Below are 20,813 nucleotides of genomic sequence, written 5' to 3'. Positions count from 1 at the left end.
TATAATGGTTATCCTAATGTTATAGATGAAAAAATTGAGACACAAAGTTTTTTCATCACATAACTCTTAAGTAGAAGAGCCAAAATTTGAACATACATAGTTTTAGGTCTATACGCACTTCCAGAATAACTGTAATATTCTTTCAAAAAGCAGGTTCTTCTTACAAGTAAGTGCCTGTAAGCTATGAAGGGATTTGTAAAAAAAATAGTTTACACACACCTTTCTGGAGACACACCTAAATTTGAATGCCAAGCACACTTATCAGAGGTGGACGAGCTGTTTTTCCTGAGAGGAGCTTGATCCAACCATTTTTCATAGTGTTCACACACTCAATTTCTACATGAGGTTACTAAATCATATAGACAGGAGGAAACTCATTCAAGGTCACACAGCAAGTCACACAGCCATAGCTACAACCAGGTCTCCTAATTTCTAACTCAATGTTATTCTTTCTATGCCATGACCTCTAACTATGAACTGAAAGTTCTGGGAATCAAGGTGTGGAAAGAGAAACTGACACATTTTATCTCTGTAAAAAGCAAGGAAAATAGCACCCTCCTTGTAGGATTGTTGTAAGGACTAAGTGAGATATGAAGACATTTAGCACAATACTTGTTATGTGCTAAATATTCAAAACATGTTTTTCTTCCTTTTTCTTAAAACTATTCTGCATACTGGTAGAAAAGGTGGAAGTTGTTGGTAAAGAATTGATTGAATAGTATTTAGCCAGGTACATTGAGATTCATTCATTAGGAAAAGAGGTGTATTTTAAGCTACCAACATATTATTGAAGTATTTTAATGCTACAAAAGGCAGAATCAAGAAGTTTATATAATTCACTCCAAAAAAAAAAAAAATCCTAGATTAAACCTGACCCAGAAAGAGAAAATGAAAAATGAGCTAATGAGTGAAACAGGTGCTGAATGTCCCAATCAAGCAGACTGCATGGATCTTGTGTCCCTGTTGACAAAGTATTCTTGCCAGTTCAAGGTCTTTTAAATTTTACTTTTTAACAATAGAAAATTTGGGAAGAAAGCTTAAATATCAAGATAAGGATGTTGAATATTAAGCCACCATAAAAATATGCTTACAAAAAGGGAATGTTAAGTTATAGAGTTCAAGATGCTGAAAAAACTCAGATTATATTAATCCTTTCACTATGTACTCATTTATGAATATCCAGGTAAAGTTCCAGAGTCTGTTTGTTGAGATTATCCTAATCCCTTCTGAATTACATCACTTTAGGATACCTTTGGCACCTAAAACTTAATGCTTGCATCTTAATTCTAATATCCAATTGTAAATTCTATTGTCTGGCTCTCTGAATTGTGAGCTCTTTAGGGTCATAGGCCATATGTATTCATTTACTATAGTGTCAGATATTCAGTCAACAAAACTCCCTGTTCTATAGTAGGCAGTCAATAAATGTTGAATGACTGAGTGGTAGAGGTGCTCATATGGGCTTACCAAATGCACAAGTGAGAAAAAAAAGTGGTATGTATTATGTTATAGCTCATTTATCCTTTTCCTCTTCTGATAGTGAGTGTTTGATGATCTCTTCTTCTATCAAACATTCTAGAGATCATGTTCTCTGAAATATAGACCAAGGATTACTCTGTTACCCTGTTGTGGTTGTTAATTTTATATGTCAGCTTAACTGGTCCAATATCCAGACAGTTGGTCCAATGTTATCTTGGGTATGCCATTGTGATTGGTTCTGGATGAGATCAACATTTGAATTAGGAGACTGGAATAAAGCACACTGCCCTCCCTAATGTGAGTGGGCCTCATCAAACCAATGAAGACCTCCGCGAAACAACAACAACAAAAAAGCTAAATAAAACGAACTTCTCCTGACTGATTGCCCGGAGCTGGAGGTTAGATATCCTTCTGACCTTTCAACATGAGGTGAACATTGACTCTTGGATTTTGAGCCTGCCAGATTTCAAACTGAAATGTGTACCATTAGCATGCCCAGTTTTCTGGACTTTGGACTAGGACTGGAACTGCACATTAGCTCTCTGGTGTTCCCAGCTTGCTGACTGCAGATTTTGGTCCTTAGCCTGCATAATAATGAGAACATTTTATGTATAATACATACAGATACATGCGTGTATGTGGATAGACAGGGATATATATTCTTTTTCTCTGGAGAATCCTAATTAATACAACTAGTTTCTGGGATTAGATGCTTGGGCATATCCTTTTTAATAAATTCTTGTTTAGTAATATGTAGAGACTCCAAGAGATCATAGGGATACTGATGCAGTTCAGGGCTACTTTCAATACTACCTTAACTGCAACAATTCAATAATTGCTGCAAATTAATGTAATAGTAATTTTCTTGTGTAAATTTAAATGACTTAGTCAAGTAGAGCAAAAATATTGTTCTGCAGCATCATATTTTTATGGAGTTCCATTGCATTACCTTTGTTAAAGTTTTGTCCAAGTTCCTGGGGGTAGTTTAAATCATTGTCTGATGAGTGATAGTGCTGAAAACAGTAAATAATGCTATATTAATGCATTGTTACTGCCTTTCTATCCACATTATATATTAAAAACAGCTGAGAATTAATGATATCACTGAATTACATTGCAAATACCAGTGTCATCAAATTAATGATTAATGATAGCTCTTTCATATATGTTCTCAAATAATATGGTAACTACTAGTATATCATTGGCTTCTTACCTGAAAGTAGTCTTTATTTTTCCTTGGAGCCATATCTGCAAGCTACATATTCTCGATTTGATTTGAAGAAAATCTCAATTGCAGTAATAGCAATTGCTAACTATCTCTTGAGCACATACATTATGTTTAGAATAATACTAAATATCTCAATATAACATAATAATATTTAGTTCCTGCCTTGGGTTCCTTTCAATTTGATCAGTGAACCTGTACTAAGAAATACACCTGGAAAAAAACAATCAATGGAGCAGGTTACACTAACCATTATTGAGTGATCACCATAGAAATGGTTCTATTCTGAGGAATTTACATATATTTACATACACAAAATAGATCCATTTAAGGAGCAATTAATCCACAAGTGATGCTGTTTCATCATATGTACAATTAATAACAAGTGGGGGTCCATTAAATAGTTTCTATTTTAAAAGTACTTTCATAATTCAATAGGTGTGAATTCCTGCTACAGCCAATGAGAGAGCAAGCAACTCAATGATTGTTTTAGATTTAGTTAGAGAAAGCTTTTTTGAAGGTGACCGAATTAAAGGGTTATATTAGGTCATAAAAGAAAAAGTTTGGCATAGGACTAAAATAAAACATCTATCTCAGGGTCCAACACTTCTTTGGAAGTATTGAAACAACCAGATATTAGGAAGTAGTGATGTGACGCTCAAAGTGTGTCTTAGTTATGAATGAGAAGGGAGAAAGGAAGAAGGGAGAAGTGTTGGGAGTATTAAATTGTATCTTCTCTAGTATATGATTTGGATGAATAATAGGTACCCTGCGTAAATCTTTAGCCTGAATATGCTCTGCTGGATTCAGCAAATATAGAAGTACAACCCATGTCCTGAGGGTAGAGGTTGGTATTACAAAATGCTCTGTGAACCATTAACCCTGCGTCCTTGATGAAGTTCTTTCCCTTCTCTGAGTCTGAAATTCCTCATATATATGATGAAAATAGGTGTATTTAGTGGATTTGCTACATCAAATAAGAAAGCAACTAATACAACATCTAGCATGTAGTAGTCCTTAAATAAATATTAGTTTTCTTCCTCTTCCTGCCTTAGATGAAGTTCCATTTTGCTTCTATTTGTCTTATCACAGCATGAAATAACCCTTTCACTTTCATGTGTAAGACTCAAGAGAGGGTAATAAAAGACTTCACTGTGTACTAGATAAGATCAAACATGAACTATATTCAACTCACTTTTCTGAGTATTCACGATATGCTATCACCAGGGAAGTTTTATTTATTAGTCCTAGCCATGTTATTAACATTTGCCATTTTCTTCTGTTTTAAGTAGTGCTGGCATAGCCCTCCCTGCCCGCATGGTTTTATCTTAGAGACCACAAAAAACCTTCCATCCAAGCAGATTCAGTAATGTGTATGTTGTTATAGCTGTTGTTAACTGCCATATTGATGCCTGATGTTATTCAAGTAGATAACTTTTTTGTTAACATATGCTGCTGAGAATATTTTATTTTAAATACCAGAAAACCTTATTTTCTTTATTTAAAAGGCCAAATGACCAGCCAGAACAAATGCAGTTTGGGATTCTGCAGCTTCCTAATTCCCAAATAAACCTTTCTTGAGTTCTATAAAATGAAAACATTTCCTCTCTGTGCTTGAGCCTTGTGCATTGCCCTTTGCCAGAGCTATTTCCCCAGCAAATTGCTATGGTTGGTCTCTCAAGCCAGAGGGAAGAAAAAGGTTTTATAATGAAAATGCTGACAGGTTCTTATCTACAGCAGTATGAGTGGGGATGCTATGATCTCATTTATTGTAGAAACCGGATGCCTGTTTTGGCTGAAGGGAGAGCAGGCATCCTCTAGAACTCTGAGGTTTTGAATTTTTATCTTGAAGAAAAGTTTTTGAGGAAAATAAAATAGCCATAGGCAAATAGGAAACCAGGGCCATGGAAACGGCACCTTTGTTCTTCCATAAAGGCAGTAAACTGAATTTCAATAAGGATCTCAGTTGCAGGTGGTCAAGGGCTTAAGGGGCTAGAAATGGGGATTGTGCATTTGCTATTACATGAAGGTCTGACCTCTTCTAATGATTTTTTTTCTGAGTTTTTATAAAGAATCCCCGATTTTTATCTTAACCATATTGTGAAATAATCGGTATCATTATTACATAGACAGCATTCTGGAACTAGTTGTCTTTTGCTCCTTAACACAACAGCTTTATGAGGCAGATATTTTGCAGAAGGGTAAACTAAAGCAAATTAGGTTGAAAGTTGTCTTGATTTGAGACATTCAAGCATCAGCAAGGAGACCATTTCTCCAGGAAGTTATATTGGTGATCAGATAACTAGTGGAACTCGGCTCTTTTGTATTTATACTTTTATATACCTCCTGCGTTAGCACTCAAAGCGAGGTTTAAGACCAAATTTCAAACTTTAAGACCATGGGTAATCTCTCTTTTCCTTATTGGCCCTCCCGTAAGCATTTTTTAGGGACTGACAACACCTTGAAAGCATTGAGCCATAGTATTTTGGGGATGATGGGAAGAATACAGGGAGGAGCTGGGGCTTGCCCCATAACACTCATTGAAGTAAACACAATGAATGTGTTACTTAGGTGAATCCTGAAGGGCAAAAGGAACACAGTGCACTATTCTCAGAAAATGCTTTCCAGCAAGTAGAATTGCACCTGTGCAATACAGACAGGTAAACACTTGAGATTATAAGTGCAAAAGTAAAGCCAGATGACTTCAGGGTATAGTTCCCTGCTTTCCTCTGGTTTCTTTCTGCTTTCAGTTGGTTCCTACATTGAAAATGTAATGTCTTTGGGCTTACAGAATAGATAAAAAGACAGAATATATACTTCGTCAAATTGAAGGCACTGCTGACTTTCCATATTTTTTAAATATCCCACTTCAGGAGTTCAGAATATAGACTTTTTTAAAGATTTATTTATTTGAAAGTCAGAGTTACACAGAGAGAGGAGAGGAGAGGAGAGGAGAGGAGAGGAGAGGAGAGGAGAGGAGAGGAGAGAGGTAGTCTTCCATCTGATGGTTCACTCCCCAGTTAGCTGCAACGGCTGGAGCTGTTCTGATCCGAAGCCAGGAGCTTCCTCCAGGTCTCCCAAGCGGGTGCAGGGGCCCAAGGACTTGGGCCATCTTCTACTGCTTTCCCAGGCCATACAGAGACCTAGATTGGAAGTGCAGCAGCCAGGTCTCCAACTGCCATCCATGTGGAATGCCGGCACTGCAGGAAGCAGCTTCACCCAGTACACCACAGCACCAGCCCCTGAACATTGCTTTTCTACTTCTGATACAGTTTCATGAATGCTTCCATTATCAATTATTTACATGTTTAGTGTCAAGGCAAGAAACTCAACAAGAATTTTGCATATGCTAGCTGTTCTTTAGAGATTTGTGGATACAAATAAATCTTCAATTGAAAAATGAAAATCTTTAATTATGTGTAAAAATGGACTGTATGATGTGTGTTCTGTGTTCTATGGAAGCAGAGAAAAAATAACCACAAAGTTTTTCTCATATCAACTGTCTTTCTAGTAACAAGCAGGCTAGGTACTTTATTGTGGAGCTGTGTTTGCTAGGCTATGCTAATTTTTGGATATTTCCAGACATTTTTGTACTTTTTTATTCTACCTCTGTGGACTCAGGAATATAACTCCTAAATCTCTGACCCAAAAGGACAATGTGTTATTTTACCCTAGCACAACTAGATATTTAGCAGTGATAACTTTGCCTTCTTGTATATAAGTCTTCCTTATATATTTTTTTTCAGAGAAGAAATCTGGAAAACCATCTTTTTCAAAGGAGTGGGAAACAAAAATGAATAGTATTCCCACTTACCTTTTTTTAAAGATTTATTTTTTATTTATTTGAAAGACAGAATTACAGAGAGAGGCAGAGACAAGGAGAGAGGTCTTCCATCCACTGGTTCACTCTCCAGATGGCCTCAACGGCCGGAGCTGCACCATTCCGAAGCCAGGAGCCAGGGAACCAAGGGCTTGGGCTTGGGCCATCTTCTACTGCTTTCCCAGGCCATAGCAGAGAGCTGGATGAGAAGAGGAACAGCCAGGTCTAGAACCAGCACTCATGTGGGACTCTGGCACCACAGGCAGAGGATTAACCTACTGCGCCACAGTGCCGGCCTCCCCACTTATCTTTTAGGAATTGGTTTGTGTCATCTCTACATGTAAGACATCCTTGCCCACTGTATCTTCTATGCTCCTAAGTAGTCTTGGATTTCTTTTATATTGAACTGAATTGTCACAAGGACATAAGAACCATAAGTGTTGGAATCTTGAACATCTAATTTCAAGTTTAGTGCTCACTGTATTCTAGATGTTCAATATATTATGTTGGACAAATGGTTTATATTATCTTTATGTTTATTTAACAACAGAGACCAGGTGTTAATTTCAAAGAAGGACATGTCCTACTTTGTTAGATTTTGCATGCCTCCCCATAATGATACCAATCATGCTTCATTTTCAGGATATTTTTATCTGCACATAATTTCTACTGAACTCCACTTCATGAAAGCAGAAGGAAAAATGAGGTATTTGATAAATGTATTTTAAATGAACAAACAAATGCAGTTCTTAGTCTTCAACACTTAGAAGTTGGTTGATGAATACTTGGTAAAGGGAATGAATGGATACATGAATGCCTTGTGACTCCCATAGTAACCTATATTTTGTGAGTTAGTTTAAGTCCACCCTAAAATAATTTATAGTTTTTGAACAATTGAAAGAGATTTGTTTTGATATTATTGCTTATAAATTGACACTGGCTTTTATCTTTGACAACCTCAGAAATCAGGTACTGTCCAGTGTTTTTAGTAGAATTGAATGATTTATAGTTGGTCCTGGAAGAGTTGATCATGCCCTTAACACAGGACCCTGGCACCTTGGTGCTGTGGTCTCTTGGATTTGCTGTTGAAACGTGGACATGAAATACTTCAAGGGAAGATGAGCTCAGAAAAATTCCCCTGTATGTGTGGGTTTCTCAACTCTACCATCTTCTTCATTCTAAATTGAAGTTACCATTTCCTGTGTAAGTTCTTCTGAATTAAGTCTAGTTCAATCTTCTGTTTGTTAGCTAAACTATGAATGCTTCATTCCTCTTAAGAAATTTTTCTGGCCAACTAGGCAGAACTGCTGCATACTGTTGCTAGGAGCAACCAGCTAAAAAGGTCTTAAATTAACTAACAAGCCACCTCAGATCTTTTCTAGAAGTAAGTGTCTGCACGTGCATGCATGTTCACGTGCCTACTAAATAACAAATGTATATACAAATGACTAAACCAGTAATTACTTATAGATTCAAGTCAAGAAGGTTTTCTACATAGAAGACCAAATCAAGAAGAGGAAAATGGAGAGTGCTTTGTGAAATAAATTAATTATTTATAAAGAACTATGATCAACAGTGTTAAACCTCTTGAAGATTTAAACATTTCATAGTTTCATGTTACTATATTGGTAGGCTTTCTGATCTACATGTAGAAAATCTTGATGGTATATTCAAGATGGTCAGAGTTGTCTGTTATTAATGTATCATTCTGTCCCTAAAGTTAAGCATACATGGTACATTCCAAGTGTTTATTAAAATTTTCTATATAAATGAAGGAATTACTCTCTAGAAAACAGTCTTATTTTATCAGTGAGGAATTGGAGACCCAGGGAAATAAATAACATTTGATAGGCTTATAGAGATAAATTGATTAAACTGGTTTCAAATTCAGGTATGCCTAATTCTAAAAATTGTTCTCTGAGGTGAAGGTTTTTTCTTTTACATACATTTCAGTGAGTAAAAAGTTTTTTAAAACTTAGGTTTAGACTCCTCATAACTTAGAAATTGGCATCTGTGAAGACAGTGTGTTGTAGAAGTGGATCCTATAGCTAGCAAATTCTAGAGATGGGTTGAAAACTTAACTTATTAACAGTGGGAAAGATAATTAAAATTCCTGATGAAAAGTTGTCAAGTGAAAAACTTTTATTATTATTAAATAAAATATTTAACATTATTATTTAAGTAATAATAATTATTAAATTTAATAATTTAACAACAGAGACCAGGTGCTAATTTCAAAGAAGCACATGTCCTACTTATTAAAACACATGTTGTAAGAATTAAATCAAATTATAAATTAAATAGGAAATGCTAGTGGCTCATTAAGACACGTTATAAGAAATAAATGAGATTATAAATTAGATGAGCAGACTATGGTGTATGCTATGAAATACTGGCTGCTATTATTACTGTTATTAAAAGCAAAAGAGAAAAAATGTGGTAATGTACTGTGCTGGGGAATACATTCTACTGAGATACTTATATGAGTACATATACATAAATATGTGCATACCTCACATCACTAAATACTGGTAGCACAACTTATCTTAAACACATTTTTTAAAAGATTTTTATTTATTTATTTGAGAGGTAGAATCACAGAGAGAGGGAGAGGGAGAGAAAGAGAGTAAGGTCTTCGATCTGCTGGTTCACTCCCCAAATGGCCACAGTGGTCTGAACTGAGCCTGTTTGAAGCTAGGAGCCATGAACTTCTTCCAGGTCTCCCACATAAGTGCAGGGGCCTAAGCACTTGGGCCATCTTCCACTGGTTTCCCAGACCAAAAGCAGAGAGCTGGATCAAAAGAGGTGCAGCCGGGAAAGGGTGCAACAGGCGGAGGCTTAGCCTACTATGCCACAGCATGGACCCCTCTTCAACATATTTTTTAAGCTAAACAGGGGCTTAAAAATATGAATCAGGAGCTTTTATAAATCTTCTTAGATTAAAAATCTATTTTCAGTCTCTTATTTAACACTGTCACTGAGAATATCTTCAGTGTTAAAGATTTGACTAGTTTGCTTATGTTAATTGTCATCAAATTTATATGCTAAAGCCATTGTTTCTCCTAACCTCAGTTCTTGAGATTCAAGCATCAAATGATATGGTAATGTGTTGAGAAAATTGTAATTTGGGGTGGAACATTTTTTGGAATTGAACTGTGTTTGCTTATTTGAGTGGGAGGACTTGTGGAAGAGTACCGCTTGACCTTTGCCATATAAATGTAAACATGCAATTCCTTCATTTGCTGAACTGCTTGCTTCAGCACCCTCAGCTTATCCATGTGAAGACCATCCTCCTCAATTCCCTGTGACTTTGTTCAAATCTGCTCTGAGGGAAGAAAAGCCAATGATTTAGAACAGATCAGGGTCTCAGGGTATTCTTTAGAGATACTAAATACATGCTAGTAGAGTGCACACAATGAAACCATGAGTCATGTGAACTGTGCACCCAGAGTCTTTTTTGTAAAGACAGCACCTTAATTTTCTTAAAGAAAGATGACTCAGTTGATCTAAGCATAGAAGCACCTCATTCATCTGGCATAATAAGTAAATTGCAAGTTCCATCGAAGCTTATTTTTCTCAGCTAAAGTAAGTCCCCTTGAAGTGTATAAAATATTTGTATTTTTATCTTTTTTAAGATTTATCTATTTACTCAAAAGTCAGAGTTACACAGAGAGAGGAGAGGCAGAGAGAGAGAGAGAGAGAGGTCTTCCATCCGTTGGTCCACTTCCCAGATGGCTGCAATGGCTGGAGCTATGCCGATCTGAAGCCAGGAGCCAGGAGCTTATTCCCAGTCTGCCATGCGGGTGCAGGGGCCCAAGGAATTGGGCAATCCTCTACTGCTTTCCCAGGCCATAGCAGAGAGCTGGATCGGAAGTGGAGCAGCCAGATCTCAAACCGGTGCCCATATCGGATACCGGGTGTTAACCCGCTGCACCACAGTGCCAGCCCCAAGTATTTTTATTTTTAAGCATTTTTGGTGAAACGCTTTAGAAGTATAGTATAAATGCTCCTGTTTCAATGATATAGTAAGAATCAATTGAAATCTGCATGAAAGCACTTTTGGAAAAAGTTGATTACCTTTGTAAGGCCACCACAAAAAAACACCAAACATGGGGAACTCCAACAGGCCAGAAGGAGAGGGCGAAGAAGAAAGTGGGCAAAAACAGGGAGAGGTTGGCCGGCGCTGCGGCTCACTAGGCTAATCCTCCGCCTAGCGGCACCGGCACACCGGGTTCTAGTCCCGGTTGGGGCGCCGGATTCTGTCCCGGTTGCCCCTCTTCCAGGCCAGCCCTCTGCTGTGGCCAGGGAGTGCAGTGGAGGATGGCCCAGGTGCTTGGGCCCTGCACCCCATGGGAGACCAGGAAAAGCACCTGGTTCCTGGCTCCTGCCATCGGATCAGCACGGTGCGCCGGCCGCAGCGCGCCGGCCGCGGCGACCATTAGAGGGTGAACCAACGGCAAAGGAAGACCTTTCTCTCTGTCTCTCTCTCTCACTGTCCACTCTGCCTGTCAAAAAGAAAAAAAAAAAAAAAAAAACCAAACAAAAACAAAAAAAAAAAAAACAAAAAACAGGGAGAGGGATCGAGAGAGCACGTGTGCAAGAAGCAGGTCCTGATATACTCTTGCAGGGGTAGGGAAGTGGGAGCATCAAATCCCATTAGGGTGGGTGTGGAGCTGACACTTGCGGTTGGGCCATTTGGTCACCCGACATCTAGTGAGCCAGGCTGGCAATAGGGGCCAGAGCCTGAACTGGCTCCACAGATGAGATGTCACCATTTTACTAGCAACCTTGATAACTAATCATTAATTCATTTCCTATAAAATGAATATGTATAGATCTTTCCATGTTTCAAACAGTGTATGAGACTTTGGAATGGCAACAATGAAGAAAATAAACATATTTTTTTCTCACAGAATTTATAAACCTAGTAAAGAGACTGATGCCTTAAATATGTATACATATAATAACAGCTAAAAGGAAAGGATAGAAAGGTAGCTAGCTAGCTAGCTAGCTTTAAACTGTGAGGTCACTATAAGTCTCACTGAGGAAGTAATATTGGCAGTAAAGAGGAGATTCCCAAGAACAGGGGAGCTGATGTGATGACTCAGTCAATGGATATAATATATATGAATATTATGTTCCTAATTTGTGTTAGGCACACCGGGTATCAAAGTAAACATATGGCTTAGCAGAGTAGCATAATGATCATTAAAGAAAAAGGATTTTGTAATTCTATTGGAATTGATAGGATGAAGGTTAAATTATGGGTGCTTCAGAGGTGAGAGTGTGGTGAATGATAACAGGCCACAGCTGAGTATTATTTGAGGCAATCTTTAGAAAATTAAGGGTAAACTTGAGTGTTATTGGGATAGATCTGTAATGTCAAGAGACGCTCTCTTCAGGCCTTTAGGCAGAGCCATACAGAGGGAAGACAATGAAGGCAACAGCCCGGTAGTAGGAACTGTGAAGCGGATTTCAGAATCCACTCTGCTTCCAGTTCTAGCATTCTGAAAGTCCAATAGAGTAAAGTATTGACTTAAGAGAACAATTTCACATGAAGTGGTCAGAGTAAGAATAAGAATACAGGAAGAAATGTGCATTAAGGATCTGTTTTGAGCAAGAGCCTATGCTAGCCATGTTTTCATTTGTAATAACTTTTGGAGATAAATGTTATAATCCTCAGGTTAAAGAAGAGAAACGCAAGATTGCAAACATTAACTTGCATCCAAAATCACCAGCCAGTGAGTAAAAGAATTGAGATTGTAATTCAGGTAGACATGAAAATAAGAGGAAATAGTCCTCTCTCTTCCCTTGCAATTACCCAACTTTAAGAAAGTATTGGAATTAAGAGAAGGGGTTGGGATCAGGGGTCTGTGAATAGCAGAAAAAGTATAGAGTAATCATGATTGGGAATGGATCTAAGAGGAAGACAAGATGGCCCCACTCAATGCTTAGGTCTGTGGTGTTCATCCAATACTGTGGCAAGTCTTCTCTGCAGCATTTTGTTCTATAGTCTGAGAGCCAGAATGGAAAGCAGGAACTGGAGATGAGCCAGGGTCCACGACTGGTACATACGTCTTGGCGGAAGTCTGGGAGTGATGGTAGGATGTCTTTTGGTAGCTGATTTTAGGCTCGAAGCTGTGCAAAGAGTCAAGGTAGTCAGAAGCAAACTGATAGTATAACTGTCTGTCTTTCCTTTGTCAAGGTATCCTATTGGCCTCTGCAATGTGAGTTATTAATGCCAGACTTGCTGGTTATTACAAATATTATCTGAGATAAAGTATGTGATGTGGCTTATAAATAATAATATTCCCATAAAATATCATCAATGATATTGTGTTTAAGTGAGATCTGATTTTGTGGTGCTTTCATTCTCTTGGTATTTCACTTAGTTAGCTATATTTAATCAGTTTCCCTTACAGAATAACTGCATTTAGAATTTTTAAAAAAAATTTTATTTTTTTTGTCAGGCAGAGTTAGACAGTGAGAGAGAGAGGCAGAGAGAAAGATCCGCCCTTCCGCTGGTTCACCCCCCAAATGAGCGCTACGGCCGGCGCACTGTGCCAATCCAAAGCCGGGAGCCAGGTGCCTCCTCCTGATCTCCCATGTGGGTGCAGGGAAGATTTATTTTTTTTGAAAGTCAGAATTAAAGAGAGAGGGGAAAAGACAAAGAAAGAGATAGAGAGAGACCTTTCATCTGCTAGTTACTCCCCAGTAAGCCAGAATGGCCAGGGCTGGACCAGGTCAAAGCCTGGAGCCAAAGAGCTTCATCTGGATCTCCAGGTGCAGGGGCACAAGAACTTGGGGCATCTTCTATTGCTTTCCCAGGCACATTATCAGGGACCTGGATTGGAATAGGGCAGCCAGGACTTGAATCAGAGCCCATATGGGATGCTGGCATTGCAGATGGCAGCTTAACCCACTGATCTATAGTGCCAGTCTGCTGAAAATTTTTTCAAAATAAATCTGAAATTGTGGCAAAGTGGATTAAGTCCCTGCCTGCCAGCATTCCATATTGGAGCACTGGTTTGAATCTTGGCTGCTCTGCTTCCAATCCAGCTTCCTGCTAATGCACCTGGGAAAGCAGTGGAAATGGCCCTAGTGCTTAGGCCCCTGCCACCAACATGAGAGACCCAGAGAGAGTTCTGTGCTAATTCTGAAACAGCTTGGCCAGCCCTGGCCATTGTGGCCATTTGGAGGAATGAATCAGCAGATGGAAGATTCTCTTTCTCTCTCTCCCTCTCTTTCTCTCTCTCCTTCCCTCCCTCAATCTCTTTGTCTGTAACTGCCATTAAAATAAATAACTAAATAACTAAATAAATTGGCTGATAAATAAAAATTGTTTATATTTATTACCAAGTGATGATTCCATATTTGTATACGTTGTATAATGTTCAATTCAGAGTTAGTGTATCTATTTACTTAAATATTTATCATTTATTTATAGCAAAAACATTACAAATTCTTTAAGGTTTAAAATATATGGAGTATATACCATTGGATGTGGTGACCTTAGTGGGCAATAGGACACCAGAAATTCTTTCATCAAACTATAATTTAGTTCCCATTAAATAATCTTTCTTTATCTCTCCCTTCCTTCTACTCTCCATAGCCTCTGCAGGCCCCCCTTCTACTCTAAACTTCTGAGATCAACTTTTTTAGATTCCCCATATGAGGGAGATCATATAGTACATAAATTTCTGTGCTTGGTTTATTTCACTTAATATAATGAACTCCAGATCTATGTATGTTATCACAAATGATAGAATTTTATGGTTTTTTATGACTGAATAGTGTTTCAGGGTAGATATGTACCTCATTGTCTTTATCTAGCTTTTTTTTTTTTACAGGCAGAGTGGACAGTGAGTGAGAGAGAGACAGAGAGAAAGGTCTTCCTTTGCCATTGGTTCACCCTCCAATGGCCGCTGCGGCCGGCGCATAGCGCTGATCCGATGGCAGGAGCCAGGTGCTTCTCCTGGTCTCCCATGGAGTGCAGGGCCCAAGCACTTGGGCCATCCTCCACTGCACTCCCGGGCCACAGCAGAGAGCTGGCCTGGAAGAGGGGCAACCGGGACAGAATCCGGCGCCCCGACCGGGACTAGAACCCAGGGTGCCGGTGTCGCTAGGTGGAGGATTAGCCTATTGAGCCATGGTGCCGGCCCTATCTAGCTCTTTAGTCAGTGAATACTTAGCTTGTTTCCATTTCTTGGCTATTGTGAATGGTGTTGCAATAAACATGGGTGTGCAGATGTCTCTTAGACTGATTTCATTTCCTTTGATATATACCCAATAGTTGGATTGGTGGATCATACAGGAGTTCTGTTTCTAAACTGTTTTCTACAATGGATGTGCCAATTAACATTGCTACCAACTGGGTACACAAGTTTCCTTTAGTCCATGGACTTACCCTTGTTATCTTTCCATCTTTTTTATATCGGTCATTTTATCTGAAATTAGGGGATATCTGATTGTGGGTTGATATAAATTTCCCTGATGATTAGTGATGGAGAACATTGTTTCATATCCCTGTTTGCCATTTGTATGTATTCCTTTGAGAAATGTCTATCTTTCACACATTTTTGGAATATTTATTTTTTTGCTGTTGAATTTAGTTCCTTAGGTAGTCTGAATATACTTTTTCAGATGTATAGTTAGCAGATATTTTCTGCCCTTCTTTAGGTTGCCTATTGATTTTGTTGCTTGTTCCTTTTGATATGCAGAAGATTTGTAGTTTGATATAATACAATTTACCTATTTTTTATTTTATTTCCTGTGCTTTAGACACCTTATCTGAAAAAAAATATTGCCCATTCCGATTTCCTTCAGCAATTCTTATGTGATTTATTCTAGTAGTTTCATATTTTTAGGCTTTACATTTAAATGTTTAATCCATTTTGAGTTGATTCATGTCTATGGTGATACACAGGGTTCTAGTTTAATTCTTCTGAATGGGATATCAAATTTTCCCGGCACCATTTGTTGAAAGGATGATCTTGAGTGGAAGTTTGGCACAGCTATGAAGCCACCACTGCTATGCTCTCATACCATATCACAGTGCCTGGATTTGAGTTCTAGCTCCATTTCCAATTGCAGCTCCCTGCTAATGTGAAACATGGAAGACAGAGAGTAATAGTTCAAGTTGCTGGGTTCCTACTACTCATGAGGGAGATCTGGATTGAGTTCACTATTGCAGACATTTGGGGAGTGAGTCAGCAGATGAAAGATCTCTCTGTGTGTCTCTGTCTCTCTGCATTGCACTTAAATAAATTAAAGATTACCCTTTCTCCAATTCATGTTCTTAGTACCATTGTTGAAGATCACTTGACTGTAGAACATGGGTTTCCTTCAGGCTCTCTAAACTGCATTTCAAAACTTCTTTTATAAGTAGAATTCTCAAAATTTCTCTGTATAAGTTAATTTTTACATAATAGTTATGACATTGAAGGCATGTTTTGTTGTCTTTTTTTAATGTTTGTTTTGTTTGCACTTAGTATTCATTTACATTTTCTGAGATTGGCTTCACTGAATAATCATATTAGATTTAATAATACTCCAAGTTATCCTTAGCAATTTTTGTAGCTATAATACATAATATAAATATTGTTATACTTTATAGCATCTCCATATGTTAGATGATACTGCTATTTTTGTAAAATAATGTCTTTAACAAAGGTTTAATGAACTTCCAATTGTTCTTGCAGGGTTAGGAGTTAATAGAAACGAAAATAAATGAAGAAAGTTAGGATTTATATACCTATTATATGTAGGAAATTTTTCGAGTGTTTAAATATCATAAACATTTAATAATCAAATTAACATATGAGGTAGTTATTAGTCATTTTAAGATGAGGAAATAGGATCAGATGGGTTAAATGAAATTTGTCATGTAATTCCAGAAGTGATACATCCAATATTTGACCCTAAGTTGTTCAAACTCAAGTTCAATCACTTTTTCAAATGTAGCCCTTTCACTTCTTTTTTAATAAATTTATTTATATAAAGAGAACAGATTTTGTATATTTCATGTATATAATTTTTAAACTTTTATTTAATAAATATGAATTTCCAAAGTACAAGTTTTGTATTATAGCGGCTTTTTCCCCCCACAACCTCCCTCCCACCCGCAACCATCCCATCTCCCACTGCCTCTCCCATCCCATTCTCTATTAAGATTAATTTTCAATTATCTTTATATACAGAAGATCTACTAAGTAAAGATTTCAACAGTTTGCACCCACACAGACACACAAAGAATATAGTACTGTTTTAGTAGTAGTTTTACCGTTAATTCACACAGAGATCCTACATGGAGAGTAAGTGCACAGTGACTCCTGTTGTTGATTTTACAATTGACAGTCTTATTTATGACGTGAGTAATCACCCGAGGCTCTTGTCATGAGCTGCCAAGGCTCTGGAAGCCTCTTGAGTTCACCAACTCCGATCTTACTTAGACAAGGCCTTAGTGAAAGTGGAAGTTCTCTCCTCCCTTCAGAGAAAGGTACCTCCTTCTTTGATGGCCTGTTCTTTCTGCTGGGATCTCACTCACAGAAATAATTTCATTTAGGTCATTTTTTTTTCTTTGCCACAGAGTCTTGGCTTTCCAAGCCTGAGAAACTCTCATGAGCTTTTTAGCCAGATCTGAATGCCTTAAGGGCTGATTCTGAGGCCAGAGTGCTGTTTAGGACATCTTCCATTCTATGGATCTGTTGTATATCCGGCTTCCCATGTTGGATTGTTCTCTCCTTTTTAATTCTATCAGTTAGTATTAGCAGACACTAGTCTTGTTTATGTGATTCCTTTGAACTGATCACTTTGACTAGTGAGATGGCATTGGTACATGCCACCTTGATGGGATTGAATTGGAATCCCCTGGCATGTTTCTAACTCTACCATTAGGGGTAAGTCTGAGTGAGCATGTATATCTATCTATCTATCTATCTATCTATAATTTCACGAACATAATGATACATAATGATACTTCTCATTTCTTCCTTTCTTAGTTTTCTTTTGAATTTTGTGATGCCATACTTTCAATTTACTTTATAATCACAGGCTTAATCCTCCACTAAATAAAGAATCTAACAAGTAGAAAATAGAAAGACATCTGTTCCTCAGGAGTATAGACAAGGGTTATAAGTGAGTGGAGATTTAGCACAGCAGGTTAGACGCTGTTTGGGATGTCCACATCCCATACTGGAGTTTAAGTCCCAGCTACTCTTCTTTGGATCCAGCTTCCTGATAATATGTATCCTGGAAGTTAGCAGTTGATGACTCAAGTGCTTAGGTCTCTGCCACCTACATGGGAGGCCTGGATGGAGTTCTGGGCTCCTGACCTATCCTGGCTCTTTCAGGCATTTCAGGAGTGAACCAGCAGATAGGAGCTCAATGGGTCTCTTGCTCTCTCCCTCTCTCTCTCTCTGCCCTTTTCAAATGAATGAAAAAAGATGGAAACAAAATTTCCTCAGCCCATTCCTTGTACCACATTCTAACTAGACCAAATCAGGTGAGAATTCTTTAAGAGTGTGGACATTAGAGAACTCCTAGTAGTTATCCATTATTTTCTCTGGATGCAGGATTAGGCACTGTCTAGCCTTTTCTAATGTCTTTTGGTAACAGAATATTCTTTCCCTCACCAGACAGCTCATCCCGTTGTTGTCCAGGTCTCACCATAAGAAGGACTTCCTCATATTAACAATTAAAGTCAGTAGTCATTTTATTTCCTTGAGTATCGGATACTTTATTGACATTATTTCTAATCCTTATGCCAGTTCTTCTAACTCTAGCTGTATGCCACAAACATTTGGAGAAATTCAGGGCCATTTCCAAGCCCTGACAATTAATAAGAAGCAAATCTAGGGTCCAGCTTGGTGGCACAGCAAGTACAGCTACCTCCTGTGACTTTGACATTCTATATGCTTGTGGGTTTGAATCCAGCCACTATACTTCCAATCCAACTGCCTGCTAATGTGCCTGGAAAAACAGTGCAAAATGGTCCAAGCGCTTGGGCTCCTACACCCATGTGGGAGACCTGGAAAAAGATCCTGGCTCCTGGCTTCATACCAGCCCAGCTCTGGCCACTGTGACCATTTGGGGAGTGAACCAGGGCATGGAAGATTCCCTCCCTCCCTCCCTCCCTCCCTCCCTCCCTTTCTCTCTCTCTCTTTCAAATAGTTAAATAAAATAATTATAAAACAAAAAAAAGAACCAAATCCAAATCTCTTTGTCTCTTCATTCTACCAAGCTGCCTAGCTGCAAATTCTTCTCAATCACATTTTTCCAAGAAAAAATCCAGGCTATAGATTGCAGCTGAAGCCTGCAGGGACTTGAAGATTATACTGGGCAATGAGATCAGAAGGGAACAGAGTTAGAGAGTTAGGTGTAGAGGGTAGTGTGAACAAGTATACATTTGTAGTGAACTTCTGATTATGAGATTTTATCCATAAATCGAGAAATGGAAACGCTGTTATAGAAAGAGCAATAAAGATCGATGAATATTCCATCTATATATATGAGGAGATTCAATTTTATTTATTTATTTTTAAAAAGTTATTTTTTATTTGAAAGATTTATGGAGAGAGTCGGCTCTGTAGTTTAGTTGGTAAAGCTGCCGCCTGCAATGCCGGCATCCCATTAAGCACCAGTTCGAGACCTGGCTTCTCTACTTCCCATCCAGCTCTCTGCTATGGCCTGGGAAAGCTGTGGAAGATGGCTCAAGTGCTTGGGCCCCTGCACCTGCATGGGAGACCTGGAGGAGGCTCCTGGCTCCTGGTTTAGGATTGGTGCAACTCCGGCCATTGCAGCCAATTGAGGAATGAACCAGTGAATGGAAGACCTCTCTCTCTTTTTCTCTCTCCTTCTCTCTGTGTGTAACTCTTTCAAATAAATAAATAAACTTAAAAAAAAAAAAAAAAAGAGAGAGAGAGACTAGGCCGGCGCCGCGGCTCAATAGGCTAATCCTCAGCCTTGCGGCGCCAGCACCTGGGTTCTAGTCCCGGTCGGGGTGCCGGATTCTGTCCCGGTTGCCATTCTTCCAGGCCAGCTCTCTGCTGTGGCCCGGGAGTGCAGTGGAGGATGGCCCAAGTGCTTGGGCCCTGCACCCGCATGGGAGACCAGGAGGAAACTCCTGGCTCCTGGCTTCGGATCAGCGCGATGCGCCGGCCGCAGCACGCTGGCCACGGCGGCCATTGGAGGGTGAACCAACAGCAAAAAGGAAGACCTTTCTCTCTGTCTCTCTCTCTCACTGTACACTCTGCCTGTAAAAAAAAAAAAATACTTATGGAGAAAGGAGGAGAGACAGAGTGAGATAGAGATCTTCCATCCGCTGGTTCATTCCCCAAATAGCCACAATGGCAGGGGCTGGGCTGGGCTGAAGCCAGGAGCTTCTTCCAGGTCCGCCACATGGGTGCAGGGATCCAAGAACTTGGATCATATTCCCTTGCATTCCCAGGCACATTAGCAGGGAGTTGGATCAGAATTGTGCAGCCAGATCTCAAACTGATGCTCAAGCAGAGTCTTAACCTAGTACACCACAATACTGGCCCCAAATTTTATTTTTAATATTTAACTAAGAAGCTGTTTTGGGGACTACTAAAAATGTCCTATGGGAATTCAGTAGTGATAAATTGCTGTGGAAAAATTATCAATATTTTCAGGTTTTTTTTTTTTTTTTTGAAATTAGCAGTATCCTAGTTTTCAAAGCAAGTATATGTTTAAAGGGATTCTTACTTTGTCATTAATTCCACTTATCTTGTTGCTTCATTTATATATCTTGGGATATATGCTATAAAAGAACAGTTAAACTTAAAGCAGATTCTGAATCTCTATGATATATGAAAAAAATAGACTCCACTGAAATTAGATTGCATAAATTGACCTTTATAATTACTTACAGAAAAAAAAAGCCTCTGTATTTTATCATCTAAATGACCAAGGTTTGAATCTTTGCTCTGCCTGTTTTCCTGTGTGGCCCTGAACAAATACCTTAGTCTCTCTGGGCTTTAGTCTTCTTATGAGTGAACTGAATTTCAAGTCAATGTGTTTTACTGCTGTGAAGAATAAATGTAAAGTACCTAACACAAGGTCAGATGCAGGCTGACATTAGAAACAGAAAAAATGAATCAACTTTGTATGTGAAAGAGAAGCATATGAATTTAACTGTTTAAACTAAATGACTACACTAACTGGCCTTCTTCCTTCATATTGCTTTCATATCATCTATCTAGTATGTACCATAAAAAGAGCCATTTAAATACCGTTGTGTGAAAAACAATATTGTGTTTGGGTTTCGTA

General features: G+C 38.5%; 1 protein-coding gene across 17 annotated transcripts in view; it reads left to right on the top strand.

Moving 5' to 3' along the window:
- Nucleotides 1–20,813, top strand: part of DLG2 (discs large MAGUK scaffold protein 2) — a 2,256,157-nt gene that overhangs the window by 922,897 nt on the left and 1,312,447 nt on the right. Inside the window, exon 1 of one of the 17 annotated variants that reach the window (XM_070076201.1) lies at nucleotides 7,172–7,230. The exons of the other annotated variants lie outside the window; for them this stretch is intronic. The gene's annotated coding sequence lies outside the window, so the exon portion shown is untranslated. Of the gene's footprint in view, nucleotides 1–7,171; nucleotides 7,231–20,813 lie in introns of those variants that run through there. 17 annotated transcript variants of the gene reach the window in all.

Source organism: Oryctolagus cuniculus, chromosome 1, assembly GCF_964237555.1.
Source record: "Oryctolagus cuniculus chromosome 1, mOryCun1.1, whole genome shotgun sequence".
Lineage (NCBI taxonomy): Eukaryota > Metazoa > Chordata > Mammalia > Lagomorpha > Leporidae > Oryctolagus > Oryctolagus cuniculus.
This window is presented reverse-complemented; position numbering and strand designations above follow the sequence as displayed.